This window comes from Hipposideros armiger, unplaced genomic scaffold, assembly GCF_001890085.2.
Source record: "Hipposideros armiger isolate ML-2016 unplaced genomic scaffold, ASM189008v1 scaffold_590, whole genome shotgun sequence".
NCBI lineage: Eukaryota > Metazoa > Chordata > Mammalia > Chiroptera > Hipposideridae > Hipposideros > Hipposideros armiger.
Window position 1 is genome coordinate 932,906 of NW_017731940.1, and position 19,071 is coordinate 951,976.

Consider the following 19,071-nt stretch of genomic DNA (forward strand, 5'->3'; position numbering starts at 1 on the left):
GCCAGCCAGCCTGGCCATAGAAAGGAAGCTCTCAGCCACAAAGGGAAGGGATGAGGTGGCATCTCTCAGTGCAGGGCACAGCTGGCCACTGGGAGGAGCCCTCTGCTGGCCTCAAAGCAGCCTCAGCAAACACTACGTCTTTCTGGCCGTTCTGTACCAGCATTGTGTGAGGCCTCAGGACACAGACCCGGGGAGTCATCCTTTCCTGGAAAAGCTAGACAATGAGCAACTAAACCAGTAGATAAGTAAAATAAGAACAGTGTGTGGAAGTCCTGGAGGCCAAAAATCGGGGAGCGGTAGAGAATAATCCAGTAGCCAAGCAAGGCCGAGACGGGAAGCAGGAGAAGGAACCAACTATGGGAAGCTCTGGGAGAAGGGCATTTTGGGGCAGAAAGAACGGCAAGTGCAAAGGCCCTGAGGTATGAAAAGTGCTCAAGTATCTCTAGGGGGCCAATGTGGCTGAAGCATAATGAAAAAGGAGAAGTGTGGCGAGAGACAGGCATCTCTCACAACCAGGACTGCAGGGGAAAGCAACTGTCCAGCGCCGGCCTGCCCGGCACCCTCACCTCCCTACTTCTGGTAACACAAGACCCAAGGCCATAACGGTCCAAAAGGAAACTGACATCCAACTGCCTGGGTCCAATACTGCTTTGTCCACTTACTGGACAAGGGGCATCTAAAGATTCAAGCTCCTGCCCAATGGCAGCCCCCTGTTTGACTGAAGCGGGCCAACGCCCCACCCACCCCCACCTCCTTTGCACAATCATGGGGTTGGCCTCCTGGGGGTCCCCACTTTCAGGAGAGAGGATCTGCTTCCTCACGGTCCCCTGCCCCTTGCCATTCCCGCCACCCCCTGGGCCCCAGGAGCCAGGATGGGTGGCTTTCCTGAAAAGCCAGAAGGTTCCCAGAAAACCTCAGAACTCCCACTCCAGCCTTGGGACACCGTGGCTGGAGAAGAGGAAGGAAATTCTCACACACAGCTTGCTCTCAGGGATTTGCTCATGTTCCCAGGCTGACAACTGGCAACCCTCAGACCTCTCCTCCACCCCCTTCCTCCTCCTCCTCCTCCTCCTCCTCCTCTCCCTGCCTCCCTCTCTCCCCCAGCCCCCCTTCTTGGGCTTAATGATTTCCACATGGGCCTCTGGCAGCTGGAGCCAAGCCTCCCAGCATTGTCTGAAATCTCCAAATTTAGAAGAAATATGAAAATTGTCAACCACTCCTTCCTTAGGGGGTAAAAGCAACATTCGGCACTGGGGGCAGGTCAAGGCGAGGCGGTCACGTGGCAAGCGCCTGGGCCAATGGGGGGCCCTAAGAGGACTCGGCACCCGCCTCGCCCCAACACTGGGCTTGCCTCTTCAGCTCTTATAAGGTAAAAGGCAGAGGGGCCTCTGCAGCCAGGGAGCAGCAAGCAAGGGGCTAAGGGGAGGGGATCCCAGTGCCAGCTGTTTAAAAATGCCCCTGTGGCACTGAGGGGTGCCAGAGGCCCAGTCAAGTTAGTTGAGAATCAGTGACACCCACTATCATCCCCCAAATGGGCTGGCCCCCATTTCCAGGCTGCAAGGAGCCACTGATGGACCAGACACCAGGAGAGGTAAGAACCAGTGGCAGACGTGGGGTCTGTGATCGAGGGTCCTCTGCGGCATCCTCCCCAGGGGGATGCTGTGTCTGGAGGGCTGGTCCTGTTCTCTTGCCAACCCACTCTGTGCCTTCTGCCTCTCTGGGCCTCAGTTTCCCCATTTGTACAGGGGCTGGACTCAATGATCTCTAAGCACCCTTCCTTCCCTGACCGGATGTGCAAAGTCCGTGGTCCTATTGGCTTCGGGGACTTCTTGTGGCTGTGATTTAATGGGGGGGGGGGAACAGAGCGAGTGGGCAGTGTTCACGTCCTGCCGGTCTGAGCTTTACCCTGTGCCCGAGTCTGGCCCATCTCCCTGGCTTCTCTGTAGACAGTGCTTCTTCCGTGTTCTATCAGGTTTGATTTTACAATTCCAAGAGCCTGAGGCTCCTGGCAAGGAACACTGTTTTCAAGTAACAGTTTTAAGAAGCAAATCTGGAGGAAAAGCAATGTCAGCTCAGGCTCCAGCAGACAAGCAAGCAGACAGGCGGGAAGGCCGGGGTATTGGCTGGGCCCCGGGCAGTGGGAATGGGCACCCTGGTTAGGGGAGGGGGCCTGGGCCCCAGCCTCAGCTCTACCCCTCACTGCTTGGCCCTGTGACCTTGGGCAGGCACCCTGCCCTCTCTGGCCTGCCGTTTCCCACCTGTATCATGAAGCTGTTGAACGACATAGTCTCCACGCAGGATGTGGCTTCTGAGCCTAAAGGGCAGCCAGTGTCGGGAACTTTCCGAGAAGTCGCTGAGCTGAGCCTGCCCTTTGACCACAGGCTTAGAGTCCAAGCAGGCACACGTAGTCCGTGGGAGCATTTGGAGGTTGAGTCTCAAGTCATGCAAAGGAGCTAAAGGGGCTCTGGCTGCACAAAGGCCAGTCCGCACTCCTGAGGCCTCAGGAAGAGCCTGGCCCCAATTACACAGCCTCTGTTGGGGAAGGTGCTGGTCTCTGGATCCGGACCTCAGAGTGGGATGCGGATGGAAGAGGCAGCAGGGGGCTTCGAGCGGGTGAAGTGGTGGGGCTGAGGAGGGCAGGAGACTCGATGGGCATCATGGGAGGCAGGGCTGGGGTCAGGGCTGGAAGATGTGTAGGCCACATTGCTCTTCTGAGCAAGCTCTGGCCACATCTGGGGTCCAGAATAGACACACTGTCCAGCACCGGCCTGCCCGGCACCCTCACCTCCCTACTTCTGGTTACACAAGACCCAAGGCCATAAATGGTCCAAAAGGAGACTCTGGAATCCAACTGCCTGGGGTCCAGTCCTGTTTTGTTTACTTACTGGGCAAGTGACCCTAGGCAAGTCACCTGCCATCTCTCAGCTGTAGCTCTCTTCTATAAAATGGGTATGGTTTTGGTTCTGACCTCACTTGGTTGTCATGAGGATGAGGGATATTTGCATGTAAGAGCAGGATACATGGGGCTGGTGTGACGTTACAGGTAAGACCCTACTCGTCTTGTGGGGCAGATGACCTTAGCAGTGTTTAGAGAGAAGCGGGAATGAGACCCGGCCGGGGAGCGCCCAAATTTGCTGAAGAGAGAACAGGATCTGGAAAGAGGCAGAGGGAGTGAGTTCAGAGGTTGGGGGTTAAGGAACACAGAACAGAGATCAGTTTGAGATGCCTAGAGGGCTTGGTGAGGTCTCCTTTCCTGCAACTATAGGTCGTTGCGTGGGCAACGTGTCCCAAAGAGGGGTCCCCGAACCACTGCACGCTCATCTACTGATAGGAAATCGGGGTGGGGGGGGCGCCAGGAACCTGCATTATAAGCGCCCCAGAACATTCCCATGCACATGGAGTTTTGAGAATGCTGTGCTGTCATTGTTACTTTGTGAGGGGTGAAAAAGATAACTATTGCATTGTTTTGTACAATAATAATAATTATTGTACTGAAACTAATAATAATAATAATAATAATTGTACTGAAAATAATAATAATAATAATTGTACTGAAAATAATAATAATAATAATAATAATAATAATAATAAAAAGAATGCTGTGCTGTCAAGCAGCCTGGGATCTTTGCAAACACAGCCAAGGCCACTGGATCCCCAGAAAGAGAGCCCTGCTCTAGGTCACACAGAGAGCTGGTGGCAGAGCTGAAACAGAACCAGCCTCTATGCCCAGCCTGGGGCTCCCTACAGTGGTGTGAACAGGAGAATTAGATTGTGATTATGATGGTCCAGGCACTGAATAAGGTGAATTAATTCATCTAACCCTCACGACAACGCTGTGAGATAGATGCAATTATTATCCCCATTGTACAGGTGAGGAAACTGAGACACAGAGAGGTTAAGTATCTTGCCTAAGGTCACACAGTCCAAACAGTTAAGCCTGGACATTTTATGTGTGCCAGCTGCCCCAGGGGTCTCACCCTAGGGGTCTCTCACCTCCTGCCCTGCCCCTCTGCCACCAAGCCTGACCTTGAACCCAAGTCTTCTAGTTCCAAGGCCACTGCCCTCCCTTCAGCCGCACTGCTGCCCAGGATGAGAAGGAACCTGCTTGTCACTGGTCCATAGGCGCCATCCATCCTGCAGCTCTTTGGGCAAAGTCAGCCCTTTCCCAGCCTGGTCCTTTATGGGAAAGAGCTGACACATATGGCTTGGAGGAATAGAAAGTTCTAGGTCCAGTGCTGCCACAGAACCTCGGAGCTATGTCTGACTCCCCATCTGAGCCCTGAGGGGCCGGAGGAGATGGTCTCCAAGGTGCTCACCTCAGGGCTGCACTTGGGCTCTGCCTCAACTGCCATTTTCCTACTAAACAATCCCTGGGGCTCAGGGCAATGGGGTCATGCAAAGAACCGTGATAACGGCTTTTTCCGATTATTGTTATCATGACCATTTTTGTCCACATCTCCTGGTGCACATGAGCCAGAGTTTCCCCAGGGTTTATACCTAGAGAGAGAGGGATTTCTGGGTCCTGGGGTCCATGCCAGTCAACTTCACAGGGGAGTACCAAGTTATTTTCCAAAGTGGCTGAACCAAGTGACACTCCCACCGGCAGTGTAGCACCATCCCCTTCCTTGACAACACTTGAAGATTTCTTAAAGCATATACGTTACACACTATGCTTTGTAGCTATCAAATTTGTGTAATAGAAAAAATGTAAAGAAGAAACAAAAATGCCGCTACACTCCTGTCCACGTGGGTATCTAGAAACTTGCCCACATGCACCAAGTGCAGAGTGCGCTGAAGGCCCTGGGGTGGCAGTGGGCACTGGCTGTGTAGCCCTCCCCCAGCCCAGCAGTGTGCTGTGGCCATCGTCCAATCAGAGGTCGCCTGTGGGATGATCTGCAGGAATTCAGGGGAAAGAGCCCGTGGCTGCCGCCTCCTAAGGGCCTGTCTAGACAGGCCCCGTGGGGCTTCACCACACATTACCAGAACCAGACCCTCCCCTCTTGCAAAAGAGGCTTGTTGGTGGCGATGCTTCACCACCAGAAACCTTTTCTCCAATTTAAAACATGCTTTAATGCACAGCATGAATCACCCGCTATCGTGGCCCACGGAGACCAACTCACTCAGGCCCCTTTTGTTCGGGTGAGGAAATGGAGGCTGACTCGGGAGCCAGGGAGCTTTCAGATGTGGGGTGCATCCCTGTGCCCAGACGATGAGGTGACCAGGCGGAGGTCAGAGTGCCGCTCGAGTGGGACTAAGACGCAGTAAGCTGGTGGCTAAAGGGGCCGGATGGGAGTCAGGCTGCCTGGGTCTGAATCTCAGATCTACCTCGTAGCAACTGTGTGGCCCTGGACATGATAAGAATGCCTGTCTCGTTAGGTTACTGAGCTGTCTGGATGAAATGCGTTAAAACTCATAAAGCCCTCAGAACAGTGACTGGCCCATAGTAAACGCTCAATAAAAAAAATAAGTGCAAAAATGGGACTACTAAAGGAAAGGCGGAGGTACTGGAGCAGGCCTCAGCTTCCCTTTCCACCTGGGGGATAAACTCTTCTTTCAAAATAACATCTGCCACATATTAACTCTCGCCAAGCGCCCTGCCTTTTTGCCCAGCATTCTCTGAGGTAAGTACCATTATCCGTCTGGGAATCCAGAGGCTCAGAGAAGTGTAATCTTTTGCCCAAAGTCACACAGTTGGTAAGAGGCCAAGCTGGGGATCAAACCCAAGTCTAGCTCACTACAGAAGCCATGTGCTTGCACCCTGGCACCACCCCCATGAGTCTGGGCGCAAGAACCAGCTCTGGTTCTACCCTGCCTAGCGGGACCAACTCTTGGTGTTTGGGGGTGCCATTGAAGCCTGATGCTTCTTTCTAGATTAGGCACTGTTATCATAAAGGAATAGAAAGAGCAGCCCCCCTCCCACCCCCATACCTGCTCAGGGGCAAAAATTCAGACCCTGGCAAAACAATCCTTCTCTCTAATGAGCAGCCCTTAGTGCAGCTGAGAACCCTGAGGGCCCCATCACTCCTGAGCTGCCCCTTGCCTGGCACAGCCCATCAGAGATTTAAGGAAGGGGCAGTCAGCTAGGCCAAGGATGGAGGACGCAGCCGCACCCCGGCTCCTCCCCAAGAGCCTATACTAGCCACAAGCCTCGGTCTCCTCCTCAAAGACCCAAGCCCTAGTCCAAGGGAGACGGAAAAGCCCCACACTAGAGAACACACTGGACTCTGCAAGCTTCCCGGGGACACTGCTCAGTTGCCACTAGTTTCGGCCCCATACCCTCCGTCCTCTCCTTCAGAGAAACAGGAATGGAGTGAAGTGTCCAGAGGGAGGCTGGCACCTCGGGATGGCATCCTTAGGGGCCATGACACCGCCCCTGTCTGGGCTGCTGGGCTCAGAGGCCACTGGTCAGTCTGCCTGGAGCCTGCCAGACCTCAGGCATGTGACCCAACAACCCCGCTGAGTCCAAGGGCGTCTGCTAAGATAAGCAGAACAAGACGAGAAGAAAGAGAAAGAACAGACATCGACTCTGGGCCTAGTTCTGCAGTCAGTATCCTAGGGTATGCTCCTCTGTTCCTCTGAGACCTTCAGCCTGTGCTGTTGCATGATATGGGATGGAAGGGGGACAGCTCAGGTCATCCCAGGTATGACAGTAGATGTCCAGACTCCCAGGGAGGAAAAACCTGGCGTAGGGATGGTCAAGGTAGCAGGGGGCACACTTTGGATAGACAGAGAAGAAAGGAGAAGCCATTCCAGGTGGAGAGCTCTGTGTACAAAGGTACAGAGGCAGGACTGAAAAGACTTCTTCAGGAGAACAGCAAGTAAGCCTGTTTGGCTGGAACTGTGGGTGGGTCTAGAAGCTCCGTGAGGTTTGAGCCTGACAAAACCAGAAAGGCCTGGTGGGTGAAGGGCTTTGATAGCCGGAAACTAAAGCATCACATGGTGGGAAAGGTCTCCCTTGGTATCTATCTCTGGGAGAGTGTCCCTTTCTTTAACCTGTTTGTCCCCTTCCCCAAAACACCAGCAGGCAGAGAGCCCCCGTGCACGGGAGAGATCTGGGGATTTGGGCATTGGTGCCTGAGAAGCCAAGTAACAGAACAGGAGACCTTGGGTAGGATCAGGGGTAGGAAGCCCGAAGGCTGCATCACCATCTTCAAGCCTTTGAAGAGATTTCTGAAGAATAAGAACTTGTTCTTCACAGCCCCAAAGGACAGGGAGTGCCGCCCCAGAGAGGCAGATGTCAATGAGATATTAAGAAGGAGTCCCCTTCTTAGAGTCTTATCTAAAGAGAGGCAGGTACCTGGGAAGCAGTGAGCCCCTCATCACCAGCGGTATACAAGTTTAACAGCTACCCTGTAGACAGAAGTCAAACATTAGAGGAGCTTGGGCTTCAGGCCTTTCCCACAACCAGCCTGGGACTTTACCTCACAGCCGTAGATGCCTTGGGATAATCTTATGGGGCTGAACCCCCCCTGCTGCCTGAATGTCAGATTCCCAGCTAGGCATGACATCAGTTCTGCCCTGACTTCACACAAGGGCCTCTAGGGACACCCCCCTCCCTCCTACTTCCTTTCACCCTACTGTTGCCTTCTGCCCTTCCCAAGGAACACCAGGCCTGACCAGAGAGACCTAGAGCCTTGTTGTGAGACCGGGTCCCTGGGGAACATTCACCAGATGGCCTTCCACCCAGCAGGAATGAGGCAGAGGGGACCAGGATCCCTGGGAGCCCTGTTCACACGCCCCAGATAGTCTACATGGAAATTCCAGGAGGGTCACAGGGAAGCTTCCAATTTAGAACAACATGCTTTATTTCTATCTCCCTTTCTTTTCTGTTCCTCCTTTCCCCCCAGCAGTGGGTGCGGGTATCACAGGAGGCTGGAAGAGGAAAGCAAACCTCTTCATTGGGCAGAGTCACCAAAAGACCGGGTATGGAGAGATGGGGGAGCGGGGAAGAGAACCAGGCAGGGCCTGGGGAGGTGGACAGCCATGTGGGATAGGGCAGAGGAAAGGGCAAAGTCAAGAGACTAGCAAGTCCTGCAGGTCCTGGAGGACGGGCATGAACTTCGACCAGGCCAACAGGCATTCCTGGATGCTCAAGACCAGAGCTACCTAAGCTCTGGATTCAAGTTGAGGTCAGAAACAGCCCAGGTTCCCAGGGTGGACAGAGGGTCTTGGCATTGAGGCTTCCAGGAAGCTTGGGCATTGAGTCCCCACCTCAGGAGACTGTAAAGCTACGGAGGACGGCTACATCCATCTCGCTCACTCTGGTGAACCTGGTCCATGCTTAATGAGCTTTTCTGCTGTTGAATCCTAAACTCATAGTGTCAGTCCTGTTAGAGCTGAGGGGACCTGCAAGAGCACCAGGGCCATCTCCTCATGATATAGATGCAGAACCCAAGGCCAACAACAGGGAGAGACCTGCCCAGGACCACATTGCCCGAGTGGCCATTCAGCCATGCATCTTTCTTTGCTTATTCCCTGCCTTCTAGCCAGAGATGGAGATTAGGGCGGGGAACAGAGGAAAGGTGGGTGTCCTGCCAGGACATAACTGTCTTTAAGAGGTAGTCAGAAAATGAAGGCATATCTTGAGTTCTGGCAGCTCTGCCCAGGAAGGTCCTTTTCCTGGCCAGAGATGGCCCCCAAAGTTGTCAACTGCTGTGGATGGGAGGCATCCTGTAGAGGAGGGAGGGGAAGCCCTTGATTCTTGGCCCTTCCCCAGCTCTCCACATGACTTTGAGCATGGTCTTGAGCATAAGGCCCTCTCTAGCCTCAGTGTCCAGTGAGGGGCTGGGCCCAATCAGCTTGGACCGTCGGAGATTCCACCCATGATCTACCTCAGTCTCCTGTGGGACCGGCCTCCTCTCTCTCTGTCTTGGTTCATCTTAGCTTTTGCCTCAGCACAGGAAGTAGGCCAGGCACAGGAAGAAAACAGCAGCCTGCAGAATGCCCTCTGCCTGGGAGCAGCATCCTCTATGCCCAAGCTCTGCTTCTCAGCCTGGAATTCCCAGAGAGGCAAAAATCTGGGAAGGCCCATCAGAGCATCCCAGTGAGGGCATCTGAGACCAGAGAGGTTCAGCAGATTGCTGAAGGTCACACAGAAAATCATGCTCACACTGGGAGTGGGCCTTGGGTCGGCTTGCTCTCTCCACTGACCACACTGTCCTCCAAAATAATGGGCATGTAAGCCATCTTCATGTGGACCCAGGTACCAGTTGGCCTTGACACCTCAAACTCTCACGTGGGGAGCCTATAATCTCTTCCGCTCTCTGGGACTCAGGTTCTTCTCATAAAACAGAGAGATGGGGTAGACCAGATATCTCTTAGGAGCCCTTCCACCCCAACACTGGGGCTCCAGGGTTGCCACCCCAGCCCTTTCTTCACAGGGGGTGGGGCCACCCAGGCCAGGCAATCCCACCAAGTCACAGCCCCCACCCAGCCCTGTCCCACCCGACCCCAGGGCTGGGCCTCATCCAGAACTACAAGCTCCAACCCAGCTCCCTCTGGAGGATCTGGAATTTTCTTACCATAAAAGGGCAAGCGTGCCTCTCTCAGTCCCTGCTGCCAGCCCCGCTGGGGGAAAGGCTGAGCTATTTTTAGAAAACTCAAGCGTTTGCTCCTGAACTCAAGATGGAGCCTGTACCAGGGAGCCCCCTCCCCATGTCCCTCGCCCACCTTCTCTTCCTCTTCCTCCTTCTTCACCCATTGCCTTCTCTTCCTTCCCCTTCCCTTCTTCTCTCACTCCTCTCTTTCTTGCTCTCACTATCACTCAGTTAGTCTTTGTTCTCTCTCTCTCCTCACTTTTCTCTTCTCCTTCCCAGTCACTTCTCCCCAAATCTTCTCAGAGTCAGCTTCCTACCCCCATTCCCTCCCCAGATCTTGTTTTTGGTGGTTGGAGAAAGTAACACATCTGCACCCCCACTCTCTTCTTAAACACTATTTACAACATAAATTCCAAACATCCGCCATCTGGTTCTAGGAAGGGCCAAAAGATATTTAGAAAAGGAAGTCATGATTATTCCATGTTCAAAGCCAAAGGAACTTAAAGGTTCTCCCCCTCTCCTGCCTTCCTCTGGGGCCTCTTTGTTAAGATCTGACCCATTAGGACCCCTCAGTGAGTAGAAGGGATCAGTCCCAGCTGGACCTCTGACTGACTGCATCGCTTTGGGCTCCTTGCTTCTCCTCTCTGTGCCTCAGTCTCCTCATCTGAACAACGGGTGAGAGACCAGGGTGCCTCCAGCACTAATGCTCTGAGACTTCAAGTCCTGCTGTAGAAAATCCACCTGGTCCAGGTCTCTGAGGCCTGCTTTAGGCTGTGCTGTAGGGGTAGGACGGGGGCAAGGGGAGTGAGAGGCAGCTGGAGAGGCTCAGCCTCAATCCTTGCTGCCCCGTGTCTGTGTGTCTGTCTGTGTGTCTGTCTGTCTTTCTGTCTGTCTCTCTCCCCCCCCCCATGCAGATCTATGCAGACCATTTACCTTCCTTCACACTGACTGTCATACCAGGGGGGTGAGGTGGGGTCCAACCATCCCCCGTTATCTGACCCTGGGAGGACTCTGGACACCATGGAGTCCCGTCCTCTCTCCACCATCATGGTGAGGCACCGAGTGGAGAAGACACTTGTCTGTAATCACACAGCATGTCTACAGGAGACCTGGTGCCTAACATTCTGCTCTTCCCATCCAACACATTTCAAAAGAAACCAACATTTGTGTTACCCAGAAGGCATCGCGCAGTCCCAGTAAACTGGGACTCTGAAGGTCCCAGTTCTTTGCAAAGTGGACAGTACAGAGGAAAAACAAATTCCTTTATCGTGATGTTTTTTGGTTTTCGGTTTTGTTTTTTTAACAAACAAACAGCATGGGAGGGAGAAATACTGTGGTAAAGAAGCATAACAACAACGAAGATGAGAAGTCCCTTTGCTCCTGGAGACATGTGATCCTTGCCAGGGCACACGTGGCCTCCACTTCTACTGAAAACACCTTCTCTGTTGACAAACGCCTTTCCAAACAGACTAGCACACACCTGACAAAATGCCATAAGATACTGATTCAGGTTGTCGCTCTATAAAAACAGTGCCAGGGAGAGTCTGGTCTTACAGGGGAGCCGTGGAGATACATGGGGGGCTCCCTGGAGCCAGTTCTGATCCTGACACTTCCTAGCTGTGAGACCTGGAGGGAGTAACCTCTGAGAGCCTGTTTCCTCATCTGAAAAGTGAGGATAAGAATGGTACCTAACTCATATCTCAGTGTGAGGATCAGATGAGAAAACTGATGTAAAATAAAGCACTGAGAAAGTGTGGAGCACATCGAAAGCACCCAATGAGTTAGCTGTCACACCCGGTGTTACCTAGTATTTAATTACAGCAAGTCCCAATGTAAGCCTGATACAGGTGGTCACTGTTATCATTGTCACTGTTTTCCCAGTTTTCTGTTCTCACTGGAAGGACAGGGTGTGATGGGGAGTCCTGGGGATGCTGGTCTCTCCCCTCCCCACCCCCCACCATCCTGGAGCCCCAGCTACTCCAGCAGGGCTTTGGATTCTAGGTTGGGCAGGTCTGGCCTCTTTTCTTTCCCCCTGTGCCCTTTTTCCTGCATCGCTCTTATTTCCGTCTCAAACTATGTTCCCAGGGCTTGCTCAAAAGTCCCCAGCAGCAAGCTTCCCTGGGGAGGAAGTGGGGATCGTGTGAGGCTGGTGAACTCAGCTGGGGTGTTAAGGGGGTGGGAGGGCACTCTGGGAACAGAGGCCCAGAGAAGCCACACACAGGGGGGACATGGAAAGGGCCCCGCTCGGTGGCCCCCACCCTGGCTTCTATGTCTTCTCTGGGTGTTTCTTCGGGCCTCTGCCTCATCCTTTCTGCTTCTCCTCCTCCTGCATCTGGGCCTCACTGTGGGCCCAGCCCCGTACGTATGGTGGAAATGACAGCCATTGATTGTGGGCTGACTATGTTCCAGCAACTGTGCTTGCACTTGACATTTGACCTTTACACACAACTGGGAGGTCGGAAGCCAAGGTCCAGAGAGGTGAAGCCACCAGGGCTAGATCACACAGCTCGAAAGTGCTAGGGTGAGATTCCAAAGCAGGTCTGCCTGGCTCCGGGGCCTGTGTCTTCTCTGTTCTTTCCAAACGTGGTGGGAACCCTAGGGCCCTGGAGCCCAAGGAGGGCCCAGGCTGTCATAGGTGAGCATGTGTCAGGGAGCCGAGGAGGGAGCACAGTGGGCAAGGAAGCCCCCGTAGAAAGAGCCAGTGTGGGTGTGGATGTGTGAGCCAGCGCGGAGCCCAAGCCTCCCTCCCACTGCAGTACCATCTGGCTCACAGATGTGGCCCGGTCCCAGACCCTTGCGTTTCTTGGAAATGAGCAAGGCCAGGAGAGGGCAGAGGGGCTTTTGCAACGACCGTGATGATGTGAGCTTTGTTTAGTGGTCATCCATCCGGCCACTGCCCAAGTCCAGGAGACAGCTGGATGGAGCATGAGCGGCCCTGGGTTCCAGCTGGCTTTTGATGCTCACCAGCGGATGAGCCTGGGTACGTAGAAGAGCCTCTTTGAAGCTCAGTAAGTGGGGAAGTGACCCCTACCTCCAGCGGTGGCTGTGAATGTGTCTGGAGTTATGGAAGGGAACTTTTTGCGGCTGAAAACCTTGCGCAGCTGGAAGCAGTCGCAGGTGGCCCCAGGGCTGTCCCTTCCGTCTTGGCTACCATGTAAGCCCCAGGTTTTGAACTATCCCTACATGGCTCTTTTCCAATGAGTGAGGCTAGAAGTGGGGTCAGAGGAGCCTCTCGGAAATTTCTTTCCAGACCTGTTCTTTTGCTGATAGAGCTTGGGTTTGCTCAGAGTAGGGGAGCCCCTCTATCACATGGACCTTGGAGCTGCTCAATAGGCCCCTTTTGAAAGCCAGGCAAGCGAAGCCTGAATAATGGCTGCCTAAGGGCCTGAGGAGCAGACCCTTTGAGACCTGGAAAATCTCAGCAGGTTCAGCCTGAGGCTTCCGAGGATCCAGCAGCACCCCAGGCCTATCCTCAACCCTCGGAGCCTGGCAGCCCAGTCCGGACCTACAAAGGCCAGAGCTCCGGTCACAGGGCACCCCAGCATCCTCTGATAGGTGGTAGCTTTGTTCCTTTCAGGCAAGGGCACTGGCTGTTGGGAGCCATCCCTACAGCCCTGACATTGGAGGAGCAAGCACACCAGAGAGGGGCCTTCTGAGGACCAGGGGAGGGCAGGCAGCAGGGACCCTGGACACAACTGCGTGTCTGCCACCTCCTCGCATCCAGCACCCACCCCGCCCCACTGAAAGCTCCTGCACTAACCTCAGTCCCACAGGACACACTCCCAAGCCCAACCCTGAGAATGACGAAGAAACCAGACCTCAAAATGGGAAGAGTTGAAGGAAGGCCCCTGCTGATTGAAGAGGTGCAGGCAATTCGGGGCTGCTGGATCTCGGCGGTAGGTGAAAACAAGTGAGGCCAAAGGAGGGAAAACCAACCCGGGGCCAAGAATCCACCCACCCCATGTTCCCTACAAACTAGCAGTGCAAAGCCTGTGTGCTCCAGAGAATACAGGACACAGAGGAACGATAGAGAATGATGCTAATCTTCCCTGGGAAGGAGTAAACAGGGTCAGACTCTAGAAACAGGTAGGTATACCTGGGGTTGTGGGAGCCTGGTGATAACAGAACCAGCTCGCAGGGTTTCCAGAGGGTCCATGAGGTCAGGTGTGTGCCCAGGTGCAGAATGGTTGGCACATGGTAAAACTCAAGAAACTGTAGCAGTTGTTTTTACCATCTCGTTCTTCCCACTCTTGCCAGTTTTTAGTTCCCTGCGTGTGGAGCAGGCAGGATGACATAATGGCTCCATAAGACAGGCGGACACACTGAGGCCCAGGGAGGTAAAGAAACTCAGAGTGGCGCGGTCAGTTGCAGAGAGGAGCTCTGGCCCCCGAGCTCATGAGGATGGAAAAAGTGGACGAAGACTTGGAGGCGAGCAGAGGAGGCAGCGCTCCAGCAAGGAGCTGACACTCCGGGAACATGTGACGAAGCCCAGGCCTGGTTTACATAACGCAGCACACCTGTTCACCTCTGCATGCCCCACACGTGTGTGCAAACGTGCGGCCCAGCACAGCGCACACCCAACCCGCTCTCTCTAGACAGCGAGCCTCAGAGGCTGGGTCTAAACAAATTGGATTAGGAGGGCTGCAGGCGCCTTCTCCCTGTGACTGTCCCTCTCAGACACTGAGCAGGCCAGCAGAGCTGCCAGCTGTGGTGTCTCCGCCATGCTGACAGTCCTCGCCCCCGCCCCCCTCGAGCCGCCCCCGGGCCCCAGGAAGAGGGCCAGGGTCTGAGAGGATGCCACAATGATGGATGGGCTGAGGAGGTTCCAGGGCTAGCTCAAGAGCACACAGGATGTTAGCGCTTGTGCGAGGCTCGTTTCTGAGCTGTTCCCAGCAACCTACCCCCGCCTCCCCTCCCCTCAAAGCCTCTCCCACGGTCACTGCTGCCAGAGCCTAGAGCCCAGGCCCCAAGCAAATCCATCCTCCTCTCAGCCCCACAGCTGGGCTGAGTCAGGACTGGTCAGCTCAGGGGACAATGGCCTGGAGATGAGACACAGGCAGGCACTTGAGAGGGAAGAAGGAACTTGTGAACAGAAAGACAACGCCACCATCAAGGTGGCATTTCAGCGCTTTCTCCTCTATTGTTGCGTTTAATCCTCAAAATGTGCCTGGGAGTTAGGAGATTGTACCCATAGCACAGATGTGACTACTGAGATTCATTTAGTCAGTGACTCTACAACTCCCTTTCCTGAGCCCTGAGCCTGTTCGGGGTGCTAGGGATACCGAGATGAATGCTTAGCGCCTTTGCCCCCGCTGCTCTGCCTCCTTTGGACTGGACCACTGGGCACTGGGGCTCCCCGTTCTTCCACGGGGAGCAGCTCCAACAGAACCCCTTTTCCATACTACACACATGAGTGGTTGGATATTATCACCAAGAGAGACCTTAGCAATTTTCCCATTCAAAGCCCAGACCCTGAATCCAGACAGCCCCAATTTCAACTCCTGCTTTGCTCCCTTTCATCAGGATAGCTGTGGTCCAATTAGCCTCTCCAAGCCTGCTTTTTCTTGTGTGAAATAGGGGTACAAAAGCTCTCACCTCAGGGGGCTGACTGTGAAGCTTACTTAGGATTTTCCACACCCTCTATTTTCACAGGTAGAAACAGAGGCTAGAAGAAGGGGCTTGGCCACCGTCATGCCGTGAGTTGGGGGTTAAGTCGATACCAGATGGATACCCTTTCTCCTCACGCCTTGTCCCAATATAAATCCCCCACCTGCTCTATCCCAAGCCGCCCAGGGCCACGACAAGGGGCCAGGTTGTACAGGGGACGACAGGGGCATGTCCTGGGTGCTGCCCTCCACCTTCAGCCCTCCCACAACCTCTGCAGCCCCCAAGTCCCAGGTGACCACCAGTGGCCCCCAGATTTCAGTGGCAGTGGAAGGTGGGGAGTGCAGCCCCCAGCTCCCAGCCCAGAGCAGCCTGGCCATATAAGGGAAGGAGCCCGGGAGGCCTCCGGGCTCAGGCCTGGCGAGAAAACCCAGACAGCCACTGTTTATTTTCTCCGTCCCAGCCCCCAGGAGCTTACGGACAGAACACAGAGTCTCCCCCAGGCTCAGTGACATTTCCTGAAGAGAGTGGGGAACACGGAAGGGAAAGCAGCCCATCCTCGGGGAGTTACCACCCAGACTGCTGACAGCCAGCACCAGGTAAGATGCTGCCAGGTAAGATGCTGAGGCCACCTGTTCAACGGACTCCTTTCACAGAAAGGGAAACAGAGCCGGGCCGCAGAGAAGGGAAGCACCTGTGAGAAGTGATCTCACTGATCGGTGATAGAACCTGAGTCTCCCCAGTGACCCCATCCCCTGACTGAGGACCCAGAGTGAGAAGGAGCCTCTCGTGGGGTAATGGAATAAAAGGGCTGCCAAACCCCTTCTCTGTGAGGTCCTCATTTGAAGGAGACCAGGGGTCAGGGGCAGCGCAGCAGGTACCCAAGGCTCAAGGGAAGAGCTCCGGGCCAGAAAGCCAGGTCCTCCTAGCCCAGCCGCACCACCACCTCCTCAAGAAAGCTCTCCCCCCCCCCAAAAAAAAATCTGTTTTGGGCCGGCCGAGTGGCGCGATGGTTAAGAACTCGCTTGGGATGCCAGAGGGCCCCAATTCGGATCCCACATGTGAGGGCCAGTGACGCTGCCCTCTAAAAAAAAAAAAAAAAGCTCTCCCCGCTTTCTCCCGGGGCAGCAACCTCTTTGTCCTCTAAGTCCTTTCTGGGGCTCTCTTGTGCCACCTGGGCCTGTCCTCTATTTGCCTTGCCCGGGGCATTCTCCTTTCATTTCAGCCTGACTGCCCTCCTCCAGGGCAAGGATCACATCAGGTTCAGTCTGTCTCCCCTCAGCTTGTCTGTAGAAGATGTACCCAGTTTGCTGAATGGACAGGTGAAATGGTAAGATCCTGTCTCAAACCCAAAGGATTGGATAATTGGTCAGGGGGTGAGGCGCTGGGCATCGAGTTTAAAAATGAGGGCCCTGGGGCCAGCTGTTCCGAGTTAGGAGTCCCAGTTTAGCTCCCAGCTCCCTGCCCTTGGAAAATTCCCTTCCCAGGGCACCTTGGGGATGCATGGGGATTAGCACAATTAAAACATTTAGTACGTGACCGTTCTTAGTACGGTCAGCGCCACTGTGATTGTTGTAGATAGAAAGGACGAGAAGTAGGCAGCCTATGGCCACAGAGGAGATGGAGGCACAGCCCCTCCCCTGGTCAGAGGCCGCGCCTCAACCTGCTCTCCCTGCGTCAGAGCCTCTCCCCAGGAGCGTGGGACAGCTGCCATCTACTTCCTGTGTCTACACCCAGGAGAGCTGCTATCTTTGAGGCCATATTCTGAGCCCAGTGGGACAGTGGGCTGTGCTGGAAATAGTCCTTGGCTCCCCCAGTTCAAGCTGGGTTGTGACCTGGAACCGTCCCCTCCCCATCCCTGGCCCTCCATATAGGGGTGATAACCACCCTGCCAGCCTTCACCAGCTGTTCTGACGATGTGGCAGGACTGCAGTCCCTCAGCTACCCCCTTTTTTATTTTTGCCATATCTGCAAACAATTATAAAAGCTTAAAATGTAAGATGAGCTGTTGTTAGTACCTAAATGTACATCGTTCCTATAAGTGCAAAACTGTAACACTGTCCGTAATTGGGAGATGAGGGTGAGAAGACAGACAGTAAAAATGTGTTTTTACCCTTTTCCCTGGTACTGTGGCTTGAGAGGCCCTGGGCCTGGGGCCTGAGGGAGCAAAGAAGGATCTAGAAAAGTGTCAGAGACAAGAGAGCACCAAACTGAGGCTTTCTCCCCGCTGGTAAACAGGACTGAGAGCAAACCGGCAGACTTGAGATACTCTGTCTTCCAAAGTTAGTTAGTGCCGAGGCCACAGAATCCCCCAGATCACTCGCTCCCTGCGCTGCTCGTGGCAAGTCAAAGATGAGCAGGGTGACAGGGCTTCAGAAACAGCGACACACCAAGGAACGCAGGGGCTGGACTTATCTGCCAGGGTCCAGATAGCCGATGATCACTTTTGCAGAACAACCCTCCCTGGCTTCTTACTGAAACCGGCATGTGGGCCAGGTGACCTTTTTCTCTTGCAGCGCTGGTGGGGGCCGTCTGAGACAGGAGTAGACAGGCTCTAGGCTGTCCAGCCCCCCCCCCCCAAGGCGGGGACTGATGTTGCAATCACTCCCTATCCAAATGCAGTTTAGAAAAAGTTCCTACAAGATTTCCATGTTAGAAGAAGGCAGTTCTTTGGTTGGAAAAGCCTCAGAAAAGGGCTGCCCCCTCAATGGGCCGTGAGGACTAACCTTCCCCAAGTGACAGACCAGGGGACAAGGGCCTGATTTCAGATTTCTCCTGCAGGCATAGGAGACACTTTATTTTCAAGAAGGTATGTGTTTTTCCTGCTCACTCCTAACCCTTCAAACATCCCTGAAAGTACGTTTTATCTGACATCAAGGCCACCATAGTGGGCATCCAACAAAGCAGGAGGGTCCTCTGGGCGTGCCCTGAGGCCGTGAGGAGCAGGCGTGAAGGGGGACTCTGCCTGCTTACTCAGGCCTAAAGAGGAGAATGAATTAACTACATGGCCGTTCAATCATCCACCAAATGGCACGCATGCGCCCTTCATCGTGTAGAAAGGCCTCAGCAGGGCCCAGGGACACCTCCGAGTTAACAAGATGTAGGTGCTGTCCCCAGGGAACTGGAGATCCAGCCCAGTCAGAACAGATGCAAATAGCTCTGACACTAGAGAGAGTGAGATTGAGGAAAGTGATCCAGCCATTCAATCCATGCTTCAGGGCGTCTACACTGCCTGGCGCTGCTTTCAGCGGGAGTACAGGTGATAGGGTCCCTTCCCTTGTGGGTGGATCATGCAGTCCACAAGTGGAAGTGGCCTTAAACAAAAACTGCTGTGGTAAAGGATTAGAAAGAGGGCACGGGATGTTTAAGGATATGACCAGGGTGTCCTGATGTCTGAGGAAGTCGGGGAATGCCTTCCGGAAGAAGTGGCCATTTGCGTGAATACTAAGCACATGAAGGGAAGCAGCATGGCAGCTGGGAGCCTAAGGGCGTGGGTGCAAGGCTCCCTGGAGGAGTGGAAGGATGGGGCAGTGGCCCAAGAGGAAGAGGTTGGCTGCAGCCAAATGGAACTGGCACCATAGCCTTCGGTGAGGGTTTCAGAGTCTAGCCGGAGGGCAATGGAAGCCCTTTCTGGATTTAAGGAGGAGAGAGAGGTGACCATATTTGCATTTTATGAAATCACTCTGGGAGGATGTCTGGGAGGGATGGGTGGGACATCCAGGGGTGGTGGTGGGGGGCAGGGTTGGAAGAAGGGAGACCAGGTAGGAGGCCGAGGCAAACGTTTGATGGCATAAAATATCAAGTTCCATGAATGCGCTCTTTGGCTGGGATGCACCAAGCATAAAAGAGGGGCTTGGGGTCAGCATATTAGATGCCTCTCATTGAAATGGCTAGAATAGGCAGCTCTATAGAGACAGAATGTGGTCCACTC

At 54.2% G+C, this 19,071-nt stretch overlaps 1 long non-coding RNA gene across 2 annotated transcripts; it reads left to right on the plus strand.

The window, feature by feature from the left end:
• Positions 1-1,403: 1,403 nt before the first annotated feature.
• On the plus strand, positions 1,404-18,843 carry LOC109371752 (uncharacterized). 2 transcript variants are annotated; one of them, XR_002121923.1, is made up of 3 exons: positions 1,404-1,591; positions 13,302-15,739; positions 16,366-18,843. It is a non-coding gene; the product is annotated as an uncharacterized LOC109371752 (long non-coding RNA). The 2 variants fall into 2 exon arrangements; XR_002121924.1 differs by lacking the exon at positions 1,404-1,591 and having other exon boundaries at positions 9,776-15,232; positions 15,604-15,739.
• Positions 18,844-19,071: the final 228 nt, after the last annotated feature.